Source organism: Lissotriton helveticus, chromosome 1_2 (assembly GCF_964261635.1).
Source record: "Lissotriton helveticus chromosome 1_2, aLisHel1.1, whole genome shotgun sequence".
NCBI lineage: Eukaryota > Metazoa > Chordata > Amphibia > Caudata > Salamandridae > Lissotriton > Lissotriton helveticus.
Window position 1 is genome coordinate 340,617,735 of NC_136058.1, and position 7,500 is coordinate 340,625,234.

The window sequence follows — 7,500 nt, forward strand, 5'->3', positions numbered from 1 at the left end:
TACTTGTCCTAACCAAAAGCAGCAAATCTGCCTATTACAATACTGTGAATTGATCGAGGGTATGCCTTAACCCCAAGGAGGTGAGCACTGTTTAACGGATGCCAATAAGTCCTCGTTAGTATAGTGGTCAGTATCCCCGCCTGTCACGCGGGAGACCGGGGTTCAATTCCCCGACGGGGAGTCGATTCATTTTATTCACACAATTAAATAAAATGATGTACTTTCTAACATTGTAAAATATATCTGTCATTATCCTTGCCTATTCCGATTGAGAAAAAAAGGTTGAATTCACTGATGGCCAAAATGCTTACTGACGTGTTAACTGAAATTCAGAATATGCTCTGAATATTTCAATATGCACAGGCGTACCATCAAAAACACTTTACATCTGCATTCTCTTGGAAAATGAGATGAAGCAGTGGTGAATCCTAGGCTGCTGTTCTACTCGATTGGCACAATTTACAAGTAGAATGACTGCTTTTGGTTACTAGTGACCCCTGGTGGCTAATAGTTATAAGCTGCAAATGGTAAAGTGAGCTGATTTTATATATATATATATAGATATATATAAATATATATATTGATAGTTAGAAAGATAGCCAGATAGACAGATCGATAGATAGATATTTATTTCAATGAAATCATTTCTTGATAAAACTGATTGTTTTTGGCTAGGAATTTCTGTATTGTAATATTTAGGAAAAAAGATTACTTGTCCTAACCAAAAGCAGCAAATCTGCCTATTACAATACTGTGAATTGATCGAGGGTATGCCTTAACCCCAAGGAGGTGAGCACTGTTTAACTGATGCCAATAAGTCCTCGTTAGTATAGTGGTCAGTATCCCCGCCTGTCACGCAGGAGACCGGGGATCAATTCCCCGACGGGGAGGCGATTCCTTTGATTCACACAATTAAATAAAATGATGCACTTTCTAACATTGTAAAATATATCTGTCATTATCCTTGCCTATTCCGATTGAGAAAAAAAGGTTGAATTCACAGATGGACAAAATGCTTACTGATGTGTTAACTGAAATTCAGAATATGCTCTGAATATTTCAATATGCACAGGCGTACCATCAAAAACACTTTACATCTGCATTCTCTTGGAAAATGAGATGAAGCAGTGGTGAATCCTAGGCTGCTGTTCCACTCGATTGGCACAATTTACAAGTAGAATGACTGCTTTTGGTTAGTAGTGACCCCTGGTGGCTAATAGTTATAAGCTGCAAATGATAAAGTGAGCTGATTATATATATATATATAGATATATATAAATATATATATTGATAGTTAGAAAGATAGCCAGATAGACAGATCGATAGATAGATATTTATTTCAATGAAATAATTTCTTGATAAAACTGATTGTTTTTGGCTAGGAATTTCTGTATTGTAATATTTAGGAAAAAAGATTACTTGTCCTAACCAAAAGCAGCAAATCTGCCTATTACAATACTGTGAATTGATCGAGGGTATGCCTTAACCCCAAGGAGGTGAGCACTGTTTAACTGATGCCAATAAGTCCTCGTTAGTATAGTGGTCAGTATCCCCACCTGTCACGCGGGAGACCGGGGTTCAATTCCCCGACGGGGAGGCGATTCATTTTATTCACACAATTAAATAAAATGATGCACTTTCTAACATTGTAAAATATATCTGTCATTATCCTTGCCTATTCCGATTGAGAAAAAAGGTTGAATTCACAGATGGACAAAATGCTTACTGATGTGTTAACTGAAATTCAGAATATGCTCTGAATATTTCAATATGCACAGGCGTACCATCAAAAACACTTTACATCTGCATTCTCTTGGAAAATGAGATGAAGCAGTGGTGAATCCTAGGCTGCTGTTCCACTCGATTGGCACAATTTACAAGTAGAATGACTGCTTTTAGTTAGTAGTGACCCCTGGTGGCTAATAGTTATAAGCTGCAAATGGTAAAGTGAGCTGATTATATATATATATATAGATATATATAAATATATATATTGATAGTTAGAAAGATAGCCAGATAGACAGATCGATAGATAGATATTTATTTCAATGAAATCATTTCTTGATAAAACTGATTGTTTTTGGCTAGGAATTTCTGTATTGTAATATTTAGGAAAAAAGATTACTTGTCCTAACCAAAAGCAGCAAATCTGCCTATTACAATACTGTGAATTGATCGAGGGTATGCCTTAACCCCAAGGAGGTGAGCACTGTTTAACTGATGCCAATAAGTCCTCGTTAGTATAGTGGTCAGTATCCCCGCCTGTCACGCAGGAGACCGGGGATCAATTCCCCGACGGGGAGGCGATTCCTTTTATTCACACAATTAAATAAAATGATGCACTTTCTAACATTGTAAAATATATCTGTCATTATCCTTGCCTATTCCGATTGAGAAAAAAGGTTGAATTCACAGATGGACAAAATGCTTACTGATGTGTTAACTGAAATTCAGAATATGCTCTGAATATTTCAATATGCACAGGCGTACCATCAAAAACACTTTACATCTGCATTCTCTTGGAAAATGAGATGAAGCAGTGGTGAATCCTAGGCTGCTGTTCCACTCGATTGGCACAATTTACAAGTAGAATGACTGCTTTTGGTTAGTAGTGACCCCTGGTGGCTAATAGTTATAAGCTGCAAATGATAAAGTGAGCTGATTATATATATATATATAGATATATATAAATATATATATTGATAGTTAGAAAGATAGCCAGATAGACAGATCGATAGATAGATATTTATTTCAATGAAATAATTTCTTGATAAAACTGATTGTTTTTGGCTAGGAATTTCTGTATTGTAATATTTAGGAAAAAAGATTACTTGTCCTAACCAAAAGCAGCAAATCTGCCTATTACAATACTGTGAATTGATCGAGGGTATGCCTTAACCCCAAGGAGGTGAGCACTGTTTAACGGATGCCAATAAGTCCTCGTTAGTATAGTGGTCAGTATCCCCGCCTGTCACGCGGGAGACCGGGGTTCAATTCCCCGACGGGGAGTCGATTCATTTTATTCACACAATTAAATAAAATGATGTACTTTCTAACATTGTAAAATATATCTGTCATTATCCTTGCCTATTCCGATTGAGAAAAAAAGGTTGAATTCACTGATGGCCAAAATGCTTACTGACGTGTTAACTGAAATTCAGAATATGCTCTGAATATTTCAATATGCACAGGCGTACCATCAAAAACACTTTACATCTGCATTCTCTTGGAAAATGAGATGAAGCAGTGGTGAATCCTAGGCTGCTGTTCTACTCGATTGGCACAATTTACAAGTAGAATGACTGCTTTTGGTTACTAGTGACCCCTGGTGGCTAATAGTTATAAGCTGCAAATGGTAAAGTGAGCTGATTTTATATATATATATATAGATATATATAAATATATATATTGATAGTTAGAAAGATAGCCAGATAGACAGATCGATAGATAGATATTTATTTCAATGAAATCATTTCTTGATAAAACTGATTGTTTTTGGCTAGGAATTTCTGTATTGTAATATTTAGGAAAAAAGATTACTTGTCCTAACCAAAAGCAGCAAATCTGCCTATTACAATACTGTGAATTGATCGAGGGTATGCCTTAACCCCAAGGAGGTGAGCACTGTTTAACTGATGCCAATAAGTCCTCGTTAGTATAGTGGTCAGTATCCCCGCCTGTCACGCAGGAGACCGGGGATCAATTCCCCGACGGGGAGGCGATTCCTTTGATTCACACAATTAAATAAAATGATGCACTTTCTAACATTGTAAAATATATCTGTCATTATCCTTGCCTATTCCGATTGAGAAAAAAGGTTGAATTCACAGATGGACAAAATGCTTACTGATGTGTTAACTGAAATTCAGAATATGCTCTGAATATTTCAATATGCACAGGCGTACCATCAAAAACACTTTACATCTGCATTCTCTTGGAAAATGAGATGAAGCAGTGGTGAATCCTAGGCTGCTGTTCCACTCGATTGGCACAATTTACAAGTAGAATGACTGCTTTTGGTTAGTAGTGACCCCTGGTGGCTAATAGTTATAAGCTGCAAATGATAAAGTGAGCTGATTATATATATATATATAGATATATATAAATATATATATTGATAGTTAGAAAGATAGCCAGATAGACAGATCGATAGATATTTATTTCAATGAAATAATTTCTTGATAAAACTGATTGTTTTTGGCTAGGAATTTCTGTATTGTAATATTTAGGAAAAAAGATTACTTGTCCTAACCAAAAGCAGCAAATCTGCCTATTACAATACTGTGAATTGATCGAGGGTATGCCTTAACCCCAAGGAGGTGAGCACTATTTAACTGATGCCAATAAGTCCTCGTTAGTATAGTGGTCAGTATCCCCACCTGTCACGCGGGAGACCGGGGTTCAATTCCCCGACGGGGAGGCGATTCATTTTATTCACACAATTAAATAAAATGATGCACTTTCTAACATTGTAAAATATATCTGTCATTATCCTTGCCTATTCCGATTGAGAAAAAAGGTTGAATTCACAGATGGACAAAATGCTTACTGATGTGTTAACTGAAATTCAGAATATGCTCTGAATATTTCAATATGCACAGGCGTACCATCAAAAACACTTTACATCTGCATTCTCTTGGAAAATGAGATGAAGCAGTGGTGAATCCTAGGCTGCTGTTCCACTCGATTGGCACAATTTACAAGTAGAATGACTGCTTTTGGTTAGTAGTGACCCCTGGTGGCTAATAGTTATAAGCTGCAAATGATAAAGTGAGCTGATTATATATATATATATATAGATATATATAAATATATATATTGATAGTTAGAAAGATAGCCAGATAGACAGATCGATAGATAGATATTTATTTCAATGAAATAATTTCTTGATAAAACTGATTGTTTTTGGCTAGGAATTTCTGTATTGTAATATTTAGGAAAAAAGATTACTTGTCCTAACCAAAAGCAGCAAATCTGCCTATTACAATACTGTGAATTGATCGAGGGTATGCCTTAACCCCAAGGAGGTGAGCACTGTTTAACGGATGCCAATAAGTCCTCGTTAGTATAGTGGTCAGTATCCCCGCCTGTCACGCGGGAGACCGGGGTTCAATTCCCCGACGGGGAGTCGATTCATTTTATTCACACAATTAAATAAAATGATGTACTTTCTAACATTGTAAAATATATCTGTCATTATCCTTGCCTATTCCGATTGAGAAAAAAAGGTTGAATTCACTGATGGCCAAAATGCTTACTGACGTGTTAACTGAAATTCAGAATATGCTCTGAATATTTCAATATGCACAGGCGTACCATCAAAAACACTTTACATCTGCATTCTCTTGGAAAATGAGATGAAGCAGTGGTGAATCCTAGGCTGCTGTTCTACTCGATTGGCACAATTTACAAGTAGAATGACTGCTTTTGGTTACTAGTGACCCCTGGTGGCTAATAGTTATAAGCTGCAAATGGTAAAGTGAGCTGATTTTATATATATATATATAGATATATATAAATATATATATTGATAGTTAGAAAGATAGCCAGATAGACAGATCGATAGATAGATATTTATTTCAATGAAATCATTTCTTGATAAAACTGATTGTTTTTGGCTAGGAATTTCTGTATTGTAATATTTAGGAAAAAAGATTACTTGTCCTAACCAAAAGCAGCAAATCTGCCTATTACAATACTGTGAATTGATCGAGGGTATGCCTTAACCCCAAGGAGGTGAGCACTGTTTAACTGATGCCAATAAGTCCTCGTTAGTATAGTGGTCAGTATCCCCGCCTGTCACGCAGGAGACCGGGGATCAATTCCCCGACGGGGAGGCGATTCCTTTTATTCACACAATTAAATAAAATGATGCACTTTCTAACATTGTAAAATATATCTGTCATTATCCTTGCCTATTCCGATTGAGAAAAAAGGTTGAATTCACAGATGGACAAAATGCTTACTGATGTGTTAACTGAAATTCAGAATATGCTCTGAATATTTCAATATGCACAGGCGTACCATCAAAAACACTTTACATCTGCATTCTCTTGGAAAATGAGATGAAGCAGTGGTGAATCCTAGGCTGCTGTTCCACTCGATTGGCACAATTTACAAGTAGAATGACTGCTTTTGGTTAGTAGTGACCCCTGGTGGCTAATAGTTATAAGCTGCAAATGATAAAGTGAGCTGATTATATATATATATATAGATATATATAAATATATATATTGATAGTTAGAAAGATAGCCAGATAGACAGATCGATAGATAGATATTTATTTCAATGAAATAATTTCTTGATAAAACTGATTGTTTTTGGCTAGGAATTTCTGTATTGTAATATTTAGGAAAAAAGATTACTTGTCCTAACCAAAAGCAGCAAATCTGCCTATTACAATACTGTGAATTGATCGAGGGTATGCCTTAACCCCAAGGAGGTGAGCACTGTTTAACGGATGCCAATAAGTCCTCGTTAGTATAGTGGTCAGTATCCCCGCCTGTCACGCGGGAGACCGGGGTTCAATTCCCCGACGGGGAGTCGATTCATTTTATTCACACAATTAAATAAAATGATGTACTTTCTAACATTGTAAAATATATCTGTCATTATCCTTGCCTATTCCGATTGAGAAAAAAAGGTTGAATTCACTGATGGCCAAAATGCTTACTGACGTGTTAACTGAAATTCAGAATATGCTCTGAATATTTCAATATGCACAGGCGTACCATCAAAAACACTTTACATCTGCATTCTCTTGGAAAATGAGATGAAGCAGTGGTGAATCCTAGGCTGCTGTTCTACTCGATTGGCACAATTTACAAGTAGAATGACTGCTTTTGGTTACTAGTGACCCCTGGTGGCTAATAGTTATAAGCTGCAAATGGTAAAGTGAGCTGATTTTATATATATATATATAGATATATATAAATATATATATTGATAGTTAGAAAGATAGCCAGATAGACAGATCGATAGATAGATATTTATTTCAATGAAATCATTTCTTGATAAAACTGATTGTTTTTGGCTAGGAATTTCTGTATTGTAATATTTAGGAAAAAAGATTACTTGTCCTAACCAAAAGCAGCAAATCTGCCTATTACAATACTGTGAATTGATCGAGGGTATGCCTTAACCCCAAGGAGGTGAGCACTGTTTAACTGATGCCAATAAGTCCTCGTTAGTATAGTGGTCAGTATCCCCGCCTGTCACGCAGGAGACAGGGGATCAATTCCCCGACGGGGAGGCGATTCCTTTGATTCACACAATTAAATAAAATGATGCACTTTCTAACATTGTAAAATATATCTGTCATTATCCTTGCCTATTCCGATTGAGAAAAAAGGTTGAATTCACAGATGGACAAAATGCTTACTGATGTGTTAACTGAAATTCAGAATATGCTCTGAATATTTCAATATGCACAGGCGTACCATCAAAAACACTTTACATCTGCATTCTCTTGGAAAATGAGATGAAGCAGTGGTGAATCCT

At 36.1% G+C, this 7,500-nt stretch overlaps 6 non-coding genes across 6 annotated transcripts; all 6 read left to right on the top strand.

The window, feature by feature from the left end:
* Nucleotides 1-109: 109 nt before the first annotated feature.
* TRNAD-GUC (transfer RNA aspartic acid (anticodon GUC)) lies at nucleotides 110-181 on the top strand. Its single transcript has one exon. It is a non-coding gene; the product is annotated as a tRNA-Asp (tRNA).
* Nucleotides 182-1,525: 1,344 nt separating this feature from the next.
* Nucleotides 1,526-1,597, top strand: TRNAD-GUC (transfer RNA aspartic acid (anticodon GUC)). The gene has a single exon. It is a non-coding gene; the product is annotated as a tRNA-Asp (tRNA).
* Nucleotides 1,598-2,937: 1,340 nt separating this feature from the next.
* On the top strand, nucleotides 2,938-3,009 carry TRNAD-GUC (transfer RNA aspartic acid (anticodon GUC)). Its single transcript has one exon. It is a non-coding gene; the product is annotated as a tRNA-Asp (tRNA).
* Nucleotides 3,010-4,348: 1,339 nt separating this feature from the next.
* Nucleotides 4,349-4,420, top strand: TRNAD-GUC (transfer RNA aspartic acid (anticodon GUC)). The gene has a single exon. It is a non-coding gene; the product is annotated as a tRNA-Asp (tRNA).
* Nucleotides 4,421-5,056: 636 nt separating this feature from the next.
* TRNAD-GUC (transfer RNA aspartic acid (anticodon GUC)) lies at nucleotides 5,057-5,128 on the top strand. Its single transcript has one exon. It is a non-coding gene; the product is annotated as a tRNA-Asp (tRNA).
* A 1,343-nt stretch (nucleotides 5,129-6,471) lies between these two features.
* Nucleotides 6,472-6,543, top strand: TRNAD-GUC (transfer RNA aspartic acid (anticodon GUC)). The gene has a single exon. It is a non-coding gene; the product is annotated as a tRNA-Asp (tRNA).
* The last annotated feature ends 957 nt before the right edge of the window (nucleotides 6,544-7,500 follow it).